The following is a 17,209-nucleotide window of genomic DNA, read 5'->3' as shown; positions in this document are numbered from 1 at the left end:
AACTAATGCATAGAATACTCAGTTTAGTTTCAGCAAATCTCAGATAATAGAATGTGGGACAGAACTTTTTCCACATAGAAATATTACAAGTGGTAATAAATTCCTTATCTTTTTTACTCTTGAGTTTAATGAAAAATATAGAAAATATAGATATATGCACACACACACATAATTACCTTATAATTTTTATTATTTCCTTTTTGTTTCATGTATTGTGTGAGCATTAGCAACTTTAAGTTACCTTTCCCACTATCCCCTCTTTTTGGCAAAACAAGCAGTTCAAATTTATGAGATTAAGGCAGGGACTCAGTGCTGAATAAATTTGACTTTTAAAAGAACACATAATTCTTTTTATGTTCAAGTACGGGATCTATACTCATTTATACAAGTAACTTGTTTTGGTACACTAGAAATGATGCATTAGTTTAAAAAAGAACACTCAGACAAAATACAGCAAATTCTCTAGGGAAATATCTTCAACAAAGCAATGACAGAAAGAATAATATCTTTTCTGAATCCTGACATTCAGTGCTTGTTAATATTAGGTAACCTGTACTGGTTTTTTCTCATGATGGGATGGGAAAAATATTTCTATGAACTTTTCAATTTTCCAATATTTTTCCTTTTCTTTCTTGATTTAATTTTTATTTCCTCTTTTAACATTTTTTTCACTAAATCTTCCTTAATTCCCAGATGCTTCTTGATTCATTAATCAATGCTGTCCTCTTTTTAATTCATATACACTCTCTTGGGGGGGGTCTCACTCATTTTACTTAGTTCTACTGGTTTACAGATAGATATGTAGGCTTTTAGATGATCACAACTGGCAAAGTTATATGAAACCTGACCTTTTTTGTTGTAATTTTATGCAGTGGTGTTGCCTCTCATATTTCTGTTCTTTGCTGTAGCCAAGTATATAATACACATAATTTACTCCAGTGCTTAAATGCAATTATTCTATTTTCCTTAAATTCCTTGTTGTCATAATCTCCACTACAGAAAGGACATCGTGCTCTTAGCCTTTAACTCCTTAGGGTATAACACAATGTCTAATATTAAGCTATTATTTAAACAATGTATACACATAATAATATTTTTAGAAGCTATGTATGTACTATTAATGAGAGATTGAGTTCAGTATCATAAAATTTGTTAATAAGTAATACTGATCCTTCATATATGATGAATTTGGATTTTCACTGAAATCAATAAAAAACAGTAAGAACTTAAAGAATTAAAATATTTTAAATTGCTACCCTGAATTGAATATGATAAACAGACTCTTGAGCATAGTCACAAAAAAGTCAAAATGAGACTTAAAATCATTGTGGCAAAATTAATAAAATTGAAAGCCGGGCGTGGTGGCCCACACCTGTAATCCTAGCACTCAGGAGGCTAAGCCAGGAGGAGCACTGTGAGTTTGAGACCAGCCTGGGTTCCAGGTTAGTCTCAACTACATAGTGAGACTCTGTCTCAAAAAAAATTAATAGAATTGATATTATAATCCATGTAGATATAAAAGGAATAACTTACCTCCTCTTTCATTAGGTATTCTTATAGATGAGATTTTTCTCCATTATTTTACTCTTTTTCATAGTCTCAGAGTTAACCTGTTTAGGGATCAGAGAATAGGCAATAGGAATAAATAGTAAATCTTCAGGTTTTCAATGATGCTCAGAAGACCTTAATCAATAAGTATCGATCTTAAGTCTGAAGGCAGGTCATTCACGGTCATATACATTGATGTCTATTAAAAGTTGTAGGTGAGCTATAATAAAATTAGATTTTGTATTCATCTGTATTTAGACGGCAAGGCTATAAAAGCATCAATATTTTTTTTCAGTTGTTTTCTTTAGTTTAGTGGAACAGGCTTCCGGGGCTGATTTTTGAATGAATTCCGAGGTGACGTTTATGTGAATCAGACCTGAAAACAGAGGACTCCAATACTTTTACACAAAATTTGAGTCAAGACAAGCAGCTATGTGAAAAAAAAATAGTAATGCAAACTAAAATTCCCATCATCTGTGGGTTTTTTTTCTTCTTTCTTAGAGAATAGTGAACTTACTAAAAAATACTAAGAGGGGTAAAAAAGGGAAATGGATATGACTCCACATATTTAGTAATTTTATACAACTTAAAGATTTTGAAATCAATTGACTGGGGTAGTATTAAAATAACAATAGTGGATTTTTATCTATTGAATTGATTATTTGCAAAATAGTATAAAATGAATAACAGAATCCATTTTTACATTGAAATATTCATCCAAAATTTTTGCTTTTGCATTATTGATGAAGGAGATCGTTGGTGAGACAGGAAGACAGAAAGTATATGAGAAATGATATTATAGAAAAAATTATAAGAATATCATCTGCTAAGTCTTCCCATGGTGTTATTCCATGGACATGGTTGTCACACTGGAGCAACCTACAAAACTGTGAAAAAGTACTGCTCATTCCCATTTCTAAAGAGTGGGTAAGGGAAAATTTCTCTCATCCGTTTGCATATTTCATCTACAGAGATCACTACAGGGACTATTTTCTCATAAAGAGGAAAACAATAGGTAGAGTATACAACACAAGAGAATACAACAATATTGTGATAGTATTCCGAGCAGAACAAAGTAGACTCATGTTTCACATACTTTGCCTTAATATTAACCTGCATTTATATAGTAAGTGATACTTTTTCAAAACATTTCCCATGTCACTATATTTTAGCCAGATGTTGGGGTGCACACCTGCAATCTCAGCACTCTGCAAGCTGAGGCCAAATAATCTGGTTGTCACAAGTTAGAGCAGGCTGGGCTCCATAATTAGGTCAAGGACAACTTGAACTATACAGCTATGCCGCGAGATTCTGTCTCAAAACAAATAAACAACAAAACATTCCAAATAAATGCATAGGAGAAATCTCAGAAGTATAGGTTAATGACAAATACTGTTGTATGTATTATATTAGCCTCTTTAACGCAATGATAGTCAACTTTCAAGCAGTGGGCTGAACGGACAAGAGAAAAGGGGAAGGGGCAGAGGAGGGAAAGGGAGAGAGGCTTTTAAGAATAGGATGGGATAGGAATAGGGGAAGCCTACCCTGGAGAAATTTTGAAAAGTAGTCACTAAATCCAGCTAAGCCACCTAACAAATTTGCAACGGTCAAGATAATAACCAGGGGACAGAAATGTGAAATGAACACTGAAATCCAGATAATGAAATGAGATAGACCAATGTGAGTCATGTGTCTTTAAGCAAGAATGTTTATAGCAACGATCGGCTAGGTGTTGCAGCATATTCCTTCATTCTTCTTTCAAAATGAATAATTAGACATCAATTCTTGTAACAGTACTAGGTAGTAGTGAATGTATAATAGACACACCATTTGATATTGCATTATATGAATAAGAAGTAAGTTTTTAACAGGTTCCAGCCAGTATACACCAGCCAGAATGTTCTTAATTTCTATCATAGTCTAATTGTGCATCATCACTGAAAGGTTAATCATTGTACCTTAAGAAAAATCAGAAAAAAACTGCAAAGTGATCTCATTTATATTATCGGCCACTGATCATATTGTTTCAATAGATTTTAGTGCTTGTAAATCCCTTTAAAACAATAACAGCATTTAGATTCCTTAGTTTCATCACTCTGTGTGCTAGGACAGGACTTGGCATATTTCTTTGTCACTAGGATTTGCTCCAACTGGATATTTCGTACCACTTCATTACCCGATTCAGCTGTGGGACCTTGACCCTACCAAGCACTGGCCTTTTCATTACTGAGCTTTCTATTCTTGTCTCATAAAGGAATTACAAATTCTCATACAGGTAGATCATAACAAAAGATGATGCTATTCCTCTAGGATGAAGCACTACATAGAAACACAGTGATAGCCAGACATAGATAAGCAGGAGTCCGACTCCTGCTGAGGAAAAGAGACATTTGTCACTATCCAGATCAAAGCATCTAAAGTTTAGAATTTAAAGGAAAATATACCAATACACCATAGCATAAATGCCACTGCATATGTGAAAATATTATTAAAGTATTTTTAAAATTGAAGTATTTGTATATGTATGTATTTATTAAGAATGAAAATTTAATAACATATTGCAGACCTAAACAAGCTGCTTACAACAGCAAAACTAATTCCAGACTTTGTGAAACATACACATAAGTCTTTGAAAGACTTCATCTACAGGGGCTCAGAAATGGAGAGTTGCTGAAAGCACAGATTGTAAGATCAGTGTCTACACAAAAAACAGACAAATGAATACAAAACAAAATAAAACCAGGAGAAACAGGCTGACAATAATTTTTATTGAACTATCATTCAACAAATGCTTGTTGTCTACATGAATAATAAAATCTGAGATCCACAGGGGAGGGATTATAATACCTGAGTTAGAAGAGGAAGAAAAAGTGGATTTAAATAATAAATACACTCATCATCCTTCATTTTTAGAGTACTATGAACAATTGGAATTTGAAGCATGTTCACTGCATTCCATAGGTAGATTAATGAACTGAAATACTCTTAGCTATATATTTTTTCTTTAATAGCAACTGCGAAGGGTCAAGCCAAATTCTCATATCACACTTTTCTCATTCAATAACCCTCCAGGAAAGAAGATTGCAAGGCTTCAGATGGTATTTCTAGTAACATATAGACAGTATTTATCATTACTTTTTCTTTTTTCAAATACTAATTTGTCATGGTTTTCAAAATTTTTGGTCTATTTAGTATATGTAAATACAGATGTGAAGAACATAATTATCATAGCTCTAAATCATGTTATTCATGAAAAATATTTACTATTCCTTCTTAAAATAGTTTGTATCAAAAGTGGAATTTGATCTTATACATTTTCTTTGTATTCTAAATTATTAGTTCTAAACATCTTTTTGAGTGTTGCAGCTTTAAATTTTTGAAAGAAACAAAATACACTCCAAAGCACTTAAAAATACTGCCTCAATGTATGTGATAGGCAAGCAAAAGCATGCAAAATATAAAATGTATTTTGTTAACACAATTTTATTAAGTGTTATGTTTTAATGTGCTTTCAAGGATATTTTTTAAATTGCCATTGGAAAAAGAACATAATGAATGGGAAATACTCAACTGAAACAGTTATAGAAAGGGGCTAGCGATTTAGCTCAGTGGTTCTGCCGCCTGCCTCGCAAGTGCCAAGTGCTGAGTTTGATCCCCGGTATCCAAAAAATAAAATAAAATAAAATATTTATAGAAACACTGACCAAGAAAAGTTATATAACATTTTAGAGAAATGAACAGACATTTACCCTTTTTGAGAGAAATTAAAGTTGATAGATTGTAATACTCATAAACACCTGTGAATATTTTCTGTTTTTTAAACATTCCTTTAAAAAGTTGGAAAAAACACATTCTGATTGAATATATATTTGTAAAATTTGGAAGTGTGGAGCACATTTGTACTTGGAATAATTACATACATAGATTCACTTGTATATATTTTCCTACATCCTTTTCTTTACACAGATTATATGAGCTCAACAGTTTTTATGTTTGTATATATCTATCTTGTTCTATGGAATATATGCACCTATTACCTTTTACTTAACAATATATTACACTTAAAATTAATAATTATATATATAATTTTTTACTATTCTTATAAATTTACTCATCTTCCCCTTAATTGCCTTGAGTTTTTCAATATTTTCCTATACTTCTCATGTTGAAATCAATATTGCTGAAAACATTTATATATTTGTGTGTTCATAAAGTAAAATTGTTTCTTCTTTTCTTTTTTTCCCAATACCAGGGATCTAACAAAGTATCTTTAGCTTGCAAGGCAGGTGTGGTGCCACTGAGCTAAATCCCAGACCCTGAAGTAAAATTTTTAAATGTGTGGATGGATTGAACAATATACCCAAGATCCCTAAGCAATGTTGTTTAAAAGTCCTTTAATTTGTCAAATTCTATAACTCATGAATCGCAGCCTTAGATGGAAAGGAAACATAATCAGATAATCTAGGTAAGACTAGAAAATGTAAGGTGGAAAATCAAGGGTACTAAAGGTAACAGGTCTAGTTCAGGATTGTTCAGATAGATGTTAAAGTGTGTGAGAATGAGGTGGCTTGAAGCGGGAGAGTTTTATATTATATGTTTCTAGTTGTTTCAAAATAAAGTAAATGTTTTTCAATTTTTGAAATATAATTATAATCAATTAGATGTATACATATTATTTTATGTGAATGATACTGTTCTAGGGAGTATTCATAGGCAGGTCCCTATTTCATGGACCTTGAATTTTAAAGGAGGAAAGGGAATGCAGCAAAATAATAAATACATGAACATGAGTGTAATTTGATAAAATTACAAGGAACTATAACGAAAAACAAGAGAATAGGTAAGGGAAAAAAGACATAAGAAATGGACAAGCTTACTCTAGAGGAGAAACAGTATTTGAAGGGAGTGGTTTCTTTTTTGTAAGTTAGGAAGAACAAGAAAGGAGCATCTGAGACTGAGAGTAGAAACACTTTCTGAATGAATTTGTCCTGTTCAAAGAGAAAAGTAAGTATGATGTTAGGGCATTAGAAAATAGGGACATTATATCTCTGAGGACTGAGATTTGTTGGATAGTTGATTGACAAAATAAACTAGTAGTCTTAAGCAGACTTGGGCATTTTGCCTAAAAGCCTTAAGGAAACCCAGAGGTTTAAACACACACAAGAGATTACTCGGCCCCTTCTAGATTTTCCAATCCTCTGGGTGTGGGGTGCGGGTGGGGCCCCTTCTTTCCAACAAATTCACAGGTGGTCTCAGGCTTATGTGTGTGGAGACACAGGTGGTAGACTAATGATATTGATCTCTGAACACCAAATGGGGATTTCACATTTAAGTGTACTCAAAAGACATCGAGGGGTTCCAAGTAGTAGACTCTAAAGAATGAAGTGGAAAAAAAGAAATCGAAAATGAAAGCAAAACACACTTTGAAAGTGTTTGTATTTTGCATTTGAGTGTTTTCTATAGAAAGTTTACAGTTAGATTTGCTTATTTTTCTCTTTTCCTTTCTGTCTGCCTCTCTCTCCTGTCTCATCCTCCTCTTCCTCCTTCCTTCCCTACTTTCCTCTCTCTCTTCTTTCCTCTCTCCCTCATTTCCTCCCTTCCTTTTTAACAAGCCTAATTAACTAGTTTTTGATTGGACTGCTTTTAAAAATTCTTTTATTACTTCATTTTTGCAGTACAAAGTACATAATTATTAGATTCCTCTTTAAAAGTTGATACATGTACATAACACCTTAATTCATTTTTATTCTTGCTCATTCAATTTTAATACTATTGTCTATATAGTTAGATTTATACCTGCTTTCATTTATGCATATCTCATTATCCCTCTAATACTAACTTATTTTCTAGTAAGTCAATATTGCTACGCTTGTACTTTTGAATTTTGTGATGATTTGTTGAATAAATTGTTCAGGGCTTCCTTAGGACTTTGACAGCACAGGTTGTAATGAAAAGTACTCATCCAAAATTGTTTAAAACAATGTAAGTTTTGTTGCTGATGTTGTTTCTATTCATAAAACAATAAAGCATAGACTTTTTTAAATCTGGCATTTTTTAAACAGGAATCCAGTTTCCTTTCATCTCTTGGCTTCTCCAGTGCTAGAATTTCATAATAATTTCTTTTACTCAGTGAATGGGAAACAAATGATAAGAAAAGTCACTGTTTTCGAAGCTGCTTGGGTCAGAATTAACATTGTTCAGTTGGACACATCACTCATTGGCAAGAAATTGCCACATGGCTCCTCGCCCTATGCATGCAAGGAGCTTTGAGATGCACTGCCTGACTGAGTAGCTAATGCAACTTCTAAATATGGTTGGCGAGAACCTGAATAACTTTATGAACAGCAAGTTATTTCTGCATGGGAGAAGACATGTTAGGGAACTATTTCAAAGATGTGGAATAGAAAATTACAGGATTGAGTTTAATGATGTAGCAGAGCTAGAGAAAAGAAATCACAGTATTTATGGAGATAAAGTTGATAGATCTGATGTAGGCATTTGAGCTCTATTGTAGATGGTAATATGATGCACTGATCTGATAAGCAAACAAGCAAGCAAGCAAAAAGAAAACAAAATTTGCAGAGAAATTTGAGGAAGAAAGAAAAAGAATGCATGAATTTTTGCCTTTTAATTATGAGGTACTTGTTAGATACCAAAATGAAGGTGAGACAGGCCTTTGGGCAAAGGTATCTAGAGTATATATGAAAGGGAAGTAAACTGAAGGTGTAAGCCTCCGTGGCTCACCAATATTTTAGAAGAAAAAATGAAAAGATAGAAGAAGAGAAGACTAAAAAGATGTTTCAGTACAGAAGAAGAATACTTCAAACAAATAGTATGGATTCCAGGAAATAATTGGATTTCTGGAAAGAAACATAGTCAGTTGTACTGAATATTTCTCACATTTCAAATAATATAAATAAATGTTACTAAAGGCCTTTTGTCACCTTTATAAGAACCCTGTTTTAGTCTCTTTGCCTTTATTTGACAGATGCTGTGATTGCTTTAATAACTACAATGTGGATGAAGTAATGAATCTCCAGGCTTTCTTCCTCAGGATATTCAGTCTTGAAACGCATTCAATATGCAACAAAAAAAATAAGACATGCAAAGAGCACACAGAGAAGGACACAGGAATGAAATTCGTCCCAAACTGGTAGTCGTTATAGGTTGTTGGATGTAGATGTGAACAAGTTTTCAGAAGATTCCAATCCCACCTTTCTTATTTTTTTAATTGAGTTTATTGGTACATTTTATGGATACAGTACAGTTACATTCATTATTGTACTCTGAGTAACTAGTAACTGTCTTGCACCTTTACATGACAGGTCTTGGTTCTCATTTTTTTCCCCTTGTCCCTGCCCTCCCTTTACCCCCTCCTACCATCCCCATTTACAAACACTGTATTTCCATATTTTCATTTTCTCACATATTTTTCTTTTCCCTTATTACCTTTCCCCTACCCTTGCCACTTTCCCTACACTGTTAGCCCTTTTCTTCCCATTTCACAATGTCAGTTATCTCATTAGGACCCTTCTTGTTTTCTAGCTGATGTCCACACAAGGCAGAGGAGTGATAAGTCACCCTTAAAGTGTCTTTTCCTGTTCGATGATGTTCAGGATTTGTGAACATATTCAGTAATTGGCTATAGTTTGAATATGTTTCTTGCAAAACTTTTTTGTTTCATTTTTATGAAAAAATAAAATTTCATAATAAAATAATAGGAGACTAACAATAGTTATTACACTGTGTATTATTACTTTCAAACTAGTTACCTTCCAACTAGTTACTCAGAGTACAAGACATAAACGAAAATGGTCGTCAATATGGTGATACCTCAAAGAGCTGGGGCTAGAGGTTCCATTTGACCCAGCCATCCCTCTGCTGGGTATCTTTCCAAAAGAATTAAAAGAATCATATCACAGTGATATATGCACACCTATGTTTATAGTGGCACAGTTTGTAATAGCTAAAAATTGGAAACAGCCCATTTGCCCATCAGTTGGAGACTGGATAAAGAAGATGTGGTTTTTCTATAAAATGGAATATTACTCAGCAATAAAGAATGAGAAATACGATTCATTCATAGGAAAATGGATACATTTTGAGGATATACTTCTAAGTGAAATAAATAAGTCACACATGTGTAAATACTGAATAGTTTCTCTGGTGTGAAAAACTAAGAGTACTCAAAATCCTAATGGGATAATTAGCAATGTGAAATAGGAAGAAAAGGGCTAAAGGTGTAGAGACAGTGAGAAGGGTAGGGGAAGGGGAATAAGGGAATGGGAAAAAATGTGAGAAAATGTAAAAATGGAATTAAAGTGTTTGTAGGTGGGGAGGGGAGGAGGGGGTGAAGGGAGGTGGAGACAAGGGGAAAAATGAGAATCAAGACCTGTCATGTAAAGATACAAGTTCCCTGAAATGAGTGTAACTGTGCTGTATCCCTAGAATGAACCAATAAATTCAACTACAAAAACAAAACAAGAAAACACAAATGGTCCTTACAAAAAAGAAAGGAAATTATAATGTTAAAACATAATAACCAATGCAATACTCTAGTTTCAAGATGTAGGGTTGTTGGGAGGTGATTAAGTCATGTGAGCTCTGTACTCATGAAAGGATTAATGCTTTTATACAAGAGGGTGCAGAGACAGTTCTCTTTTTGCTTCCTTCTGTTTGTTATCTAAGGATGCAATAACAGCTTGCCATTTTTGTAGCAGAGACAGGCAGCTTTCAACAAATATGGAAATTTGGATGCCTTGATCTTAGATTACTGCTCTCTACAACTGTGAGAATTAAGTGGATTCTTTATAAATTACTCAAGTTCAGGTATTTTGTAACAGCAGCCGAAATGGATTAAGACTTAGCCATCTTCTTCTATTCCAATTGCTGATACTTTGTCATACAGGCATAAAACCTGAATGTATAACTGAGACTCAAAATGTAACAAGGAGGTAAATGTGGGTGGGGTGAGAGGACAAAAAATATGTTCATAAGAATGGTTAGGGGTGTGGTCTATTAATTAAGGGTCAACTTGGAACACCCAGGTGAACTGAACCAGTGTGGTTTAAGCATGGAAGATTGCTGAGGATTGCTGCCAATGGCATAAAAAGAAAACTGGAGGGGAAGATCTTGGGCTGTTGATTTTCTTGGAGAAATTGCTACAGGTAGTTTTTCTGATGGGAATGTGGCTGTCTTCTCATGGTAGGAGCTCATATTCTTCTCTGTGACCCAGGATGGCTTTTGTTATCTTCAGGAGAGCTCTGATCTTTGTTGCGGGCATCACTTAGCTCAGTGGTGCTGCCACCTGCCTTGAAAGCACAGGGTCCCTAGTTCAATCCTTGGTTCCAAAAACTAACAAACAAAAAAGAAGCTGAGAGTCAAACTTCATGGTTTCCATCTCTGAATGACATCGTGAAAGTAGAAATTGGAGTTTTCTCATCTTTTCCACTTGTCACCCAATAGCTTTATTTGCGATACTTGTTATTTTAAGCTAAATTATAGGAAAAAAAAGCAGATTTTTGTATTTCTCTCAGCGCCGCTCATCAGGTAAAAATACCATGGTGAAAATTTGTAAATTATTTCCCTTATAAGCATGGGGAGTTTTTGTCTAATATATATGCTTTTAATTAAACCTAGAAACTATCTGAAACCAGAGTGCTGATTTTTTTTTGCTAATGTTCATTATTCAAATTCACTTTTATGTACCTGGTCTGAGGTAATTTTCCATGTGTAAAGACTACAAATTGTAATACAAATAATTCCTTTTAGCCAAACCTATTTCCTAATATAAGCAAAAATATTTCCAGCAATGACTTTGAAAAATCAAGAAAAAGTAGTTTCTTGCAATCAACTGACATTTAAAATACCATTAGATTAGCTGAGACAGAGTCAAACCATTCAAATATGGCACTAAGGATTTTTCTTGAAGTGAGAGAATTGATTTACAACAAAATGTGGCTTGCATAAAATAGAGACCTTACTCAATTACCAGATATAAGACCTTTTAGCATTCTGCATTTGATAGTTTATAAAGACACTGAATGAATTTGATGTAAAGTTATTAAAAGTAACTGATACGCAGTGGTCATCAGCCTATTGTAGGGAAATAACTATTCTGCTTTGTATCCTTCCAAAGGGGACTCACCGAACTTTACTTACAATCTATGGGTTATTTTCCAATCAGTGATGTCCTTCCTTTCCTTTGCTCAAAGCATCAGTGCTTCAGTAAGATATTTTCCTAAATCCAATGCAACAGAATTTGATGTTCATTTTTCAATTTGCTATTAAATCTAGACTGTTCTTCCTTTATAGCATATTGTAACTATGTGTAAATATGCGTAATAAATACTGATATAGTCGATTTTCTGTGCCTCTAACAGAATACTGGAGATTGGGTATTTGTGAACAACAGAGACTTGTTTGGATCAAGGTTCTGGCATTTGGGAAGCCCAACAACAAAGGCACATTGTAAAGGTTTTCGTTCTGTATGGTATCTGGATGGAATGGTAAAAGGTAGAGATTTGTGGTGAGATTGCACTGTCAATAAGGAACTAAACTTGCATTTGTAACAAATTCACTCTCATGACAACTAATCCACTCTCATAAAATGACATCAACCATTCAGGAGAGTTAGAGGCATCATGACCTAAATGCTACTCATTCTTTCTCTCTTCCTAGTACTTGTGTTTGCAATTAAATTTCTAACACATGGATTTCGGGGTATGCATTCAAATCATACTGTGTATATTCATATGTGAGCAAAGTATGTTTTTCAAATTTGTATCCAATTTCATTTCGATACTCCCTCATAATTGATAAGAGAAACAAGGTAGATGTTACACATGACCAGAGATGGTACATTATTCAACAGCGTGAGCCAAGAGAGGAGAAATCATGACACCATAATGAAAAGGGTGAAAACATTGCACCTGAAATGGGGACAATGTTAGAGAGAAGTGGAGGATTAGGAGATAAAATATTTACTTACTGTGATTACTGAGGAATTTATTATCTGCACTATTACCATGTTCCTAACACCAGCATTTTCACTCTCTTAAAGTATATATCCAATATATTTTCTTTAAATGTTTTTATTTTACTTTTTTCTCCATTCCTGAAAATTACAGAAAATAATAAAAATAAGTGTTTATAGAAAGATGTTTAATTTGACTTGATTAATCTTATTTAGAATTTTAATTCATGCCACCTACTTTCAATCTACTAATTTACTGTAATGTTTATAGGTTTGCTACTTCAGCTATCCAGCAACATTCAGGTGTTCAGGGATTTTAGATACTGTAGAGCACAGGGTATTTTACCATGGGCAAGTGGATTTTGTAAAGTGATTAGGATATATGACACTAATCTGGGGCAAGGGGAAGGAGGAAGAAGAGGAGGAAATATCACGGTAATAATTGTTTAAAGGCTGTCTTTACAAAAGAGGTAACTGGTGAGATAAGAAACGTGATGTGTAGATTTGGTACCATTGTTTATAGATGACAGAGAGAGGAGAAAACTACGGAGCATGAAAAGAGAGAAGAGAAAAAAAAAAGGAAAATGTAAGGAAATAAATGCTCATTATATCCATGGTTTGGGGGAAAGGCCAAGGAGGGTTAATTCAGAAAGAATGGAGAATCAAGAAAAGTTCAACTTATTCGAATTAGAGAGGCCGTTTCTATAATAACTTCATTAGACATATTATTTGTTCAAACATTTAGAATGGCTGATTATATCCAATTATAATAATGGAAATGTTCAGATCTGATATGTTCTATAAAATCCTCAAGGGCAAGAACCTTAACACACCTTTTAAATAGTACAAAATGCAATTATATTTACATTGTGGTAGTTTGGGTATCATAAGAACTGCTTTTTTTTTTTTTTCTAGTACCTGGGATAGAATTTGGGACCTTGTGCTTGCCAGGCAGGCATGGTGCCACTGAGCTGCACCCCCAGCCATAGAATGTTTTTATGAAAATATAGGTTTTGTAACTTGATTTGTTCTTGTAGAAGAGTACTGATAGTTGCAAGGTAAACAGTAGAGTTCCATACCAACTAACACCCATATCTGGTTAACTATGAGTGTATTTTCACACTTTAAGAATGCCTATTTGCTATTATATAATCTTGCTTGTGAAGGTTTATAGCTTTACAATTTCTGTGACATAGTGATGTGCAAACAATTTTTGGCCACTCATTGCAAATCAAATGTGAAAGGAACTTCAATTGTGGAATTCTCAGAAAATGTACCTTGCTTTATAATCTACTGGTACTTGATAAAAATCACAATTTAATGAAATGAATAGGTATATATTTGTGTAGGCATCTTTGAACAGATGGTTGAGCAACTACAATATCCAGAAACAATGCCTTTGACAAGGGAACAGTGGATAGACTTCACAGGCGAGGAGACCAGTGGATAATAAGATCACCTCTGACAGGAAGAAAAAGGGAACTGTGAAGTCTTTGAAGGAAAAAAGCATTACTGATAAATTGGGTCACATCGTGAAACAGTGTAATCACTAGGAATGTGGTAGCAGTATGTTGACACTTGGAGAGAGAGAGAGAGAGAGAGAGAGGGAGGGAGGGAATCGAGGGAACCGGGGGCGGGGGGAGTATTGTCAAATTGATTCAGAATCTTAAAATTCAAGCAAAGCAGGAAGTAGCGCTCCAAATTACTTTATTGCCTATCCCTCAAAGCAGAAAACCTTTCTACTACAAAATGTATATTACTAGCCATTCTGTTGTTAGGGATATTTTGTTTTATTTTAAGAGGTGTTAATTTATTTGTATATTTCAATAGTCTATATAATAGTATTTTCTTCAAAATTACAGAAATTTTTATTTCATTATTTGATAAGTGTAGTCATGTTTCAATAGCCCATCACTTTTCTCAATGAATTATCACTGAATATCACATTGCATTGTATTCCATTCTAAACTCTAGGAATTGTCTTGTTTTCATTTAAATCATTTTTGTCTTAAAATCAGAATAATGTATAAATGTTTCTTGAAACTATCCTTGTTTTATGCACTAAGAAAGCAAAAAAAGAAAAACTACTTTAAATTTTTCCTCCTGAGAAGGTTTCAATATGCCTCTTTGATACTAAGTATTATTCAGGGCATGTGTTCACAATTGGTAGAAGAAGTTTTGTTTATTATTTATTTGTTTGAAATTTTTTAGACAAGTTCTCACTACTGTATGTAGTTCAGGCTGGGCTTGGACTCAGTATATAGGCCAGGCTGGCCTCAAACTCATGACAATTCTCCTGCCTCAGCTTCCTGAGTACTAGAATTACAGTCAACGACCATCACACACAACTTGGAATCACTTTTGGATGGGAGTTTGGGAAATAGCTGAATGAAAAAGCAGCATGGCTTTCCTATTTTGACAATGGGCTTTTGGTAATTTCTACTTTGATTTATAGAATATAAGACTCATTTAAATTCAATACAAGTGCAAATGTAATCCTTGTATATTCTGCTGTATTTGCTTAATTTATTTTTAACTTCAGTATGCACATTATAAGGCAGAAAAGTGCTATTTTTCCATATCCATCAGTAGGCTCATTGCTGAGACCCTTATAAAAGAACACAGAATAAAAAAGTTAACACCTACACACTTCTTTCATATGGGATTTACAGGACATGGGAGCCTTCAGATATGAAGGCTCAGAGAAAGAGGAAAGTGTGTGATTTTTATGAACAGCCATTCAGAAATATAATAAATGGAGTAGATTTAATGATAACTGGAGGAAATTTAGCAAAACCCATTTTATCAGATTCATTTTGCTGTCTGTGTGTATTTTCCTCCAGGTATAAAGAGACCTATATGGGTTGAGGGTCTTCTGAACTTCCTTAGAGGCAAGTCACTAAAGTCTTTTAGGACCTGCTTAAGAGAAGTATAGGGAAGGATCTAAGAGGTTTGCCTGCTTCTGTTGTTTTCTGTAATACTACAGCATTATATTTTGGAGTAGTGTGTTCTGAATCTCATCAAGATAGCTACATATATTTTATATATTACTTTTAAATATTTAACATCCACATAAAAAGTAGCTGCATTTAATAGCATATTCATATATCTTGGTCCATTTTTCTACATAAAATTAAATGACAAAACTTTTAAGAAAATAAATTTTAGACATATATGGTATGACTATATGATGTTATAATAGATTGGAATACTGTAACAAATAAAACAATTTTACTTAAGATGAAAGTCAGGAAAAGTGATAAACTATGCACTCTCAAAGGAAAGACAGGCCAGATTAATTATTTCATGACATTGTATTAAAAAGTTGCTTTGAGTGATGTCACTTAATCTTCTCATCATTTAATTCTTCATGACCTTAGATAGTTGCTTAGCTTCTGGAATCTCAACATTCTTACTTAAAAATGAAGAAACTAAATTGAACAAACTTCAGTAACTTTCATTATACAAAAATATATGCATTTATAGTCCAAAAATATGATACTATATATGATATATGATATAGTCCTGGCTATCATGTTAACAATGTGTGTGCTTTGGGCAAACACTGTCAGTTCTTTGTGACTCAGTTTCTTTTAAGGCTTTTGTGACAGTGACTGTATGGACTGTGTGTACAAAGATCATAGGAGAGCAACTGACTCATGGAAAGCTCTCCAAAGGTACTAGCTGTTATGATTTTATAACTATATTTTTTTTTTGTACCAGGGATCGAACTCAGGACTTTGTGCTTGCAAGGCAGGTGGCAGCACCCATAATTAATTGTTATAGCTTTTTTACTTTAAAAAATTTTGTGAGTATAGAAAGAAACTTGACATTTTCATATCTCGTAATATTATATATTATATATTTATACTATATATATATATATGGGATTTTTTTGCTTTAAGATAGGATAGATGGTTTGAATAAAAAATTCATATTTAACAAAACATTAAAATATTTTCATCACCTCATTTCAGATAAGAAAATAAAGACAAGAGTATACATTTTAAGATTCTGCTTATAACAAAAGTAGGATTTATAACAGAAGTGAAACTTCTGTTTTTCACATATGAAAGTAAAGCATCTTTCATATTCTTCCAACAAATAGTCGTTAGGCACCGATACATAACACTCCAATGTTCCCGGCTATAATTATATAGATATCAACGTGTCCCTGTACTGTAAGTTTACAGTGCACAGAAGAGATGATTTATGGCAAATAGTTATATTCCAAGGTAAATAGAAACTCTATTCTATGATTCTTTGATAGCTGAAAAGAACTATACCCAGCAGAAAAGCTGTGGTGAGGTCCCAAGAGCAGCTCCTTAAGATAGGTAGCATTTTTAGTTGAACAATAAAAAATGAGTGAGGTAGAAAGAAATGAATTTAAGGTAGGTGAAAGGAAAAGAACAAATAGATGGAGTTAATGCAAGAAAAAATAGATAGCATTAGATTCTCATGAGTAACATTAAAGTAAATTAGCAAACAAAGTTTCCTTAATAATAAAACTTTAAACATCATTAAAATTAATGAATTTCTGTATTTTGCCTTATCAAGAATATTAACCTATACTATACATAATAGAATTGCTTCATTTCAATGAATATAAATAATAGAGGAAGAAGCAATAGAAAACATATCCTCTCAGTTTCTCCATTGAAAAAAGAATTACTTTTGAGTTAGCAG

Source organism: Fukomys damarensis, unplaced genomic scaffold (genome assembly GCF_012274545.1).
Source record: "Fukomys damarensis isolate Sample0158 unplaced genomic scaffold, DMR_v1.0_HiC HiC_scaffold_24, whole genome shotgun sequence".
Lineage (NCBI taxonomy): Eukaryota > Metazoa > Chordata > Mammalia > Rodentia > Bathyergidae > Fukomys > Fukomys damarensis.
Note: the sequence above shows the minus strand (reverse complement) of the source record.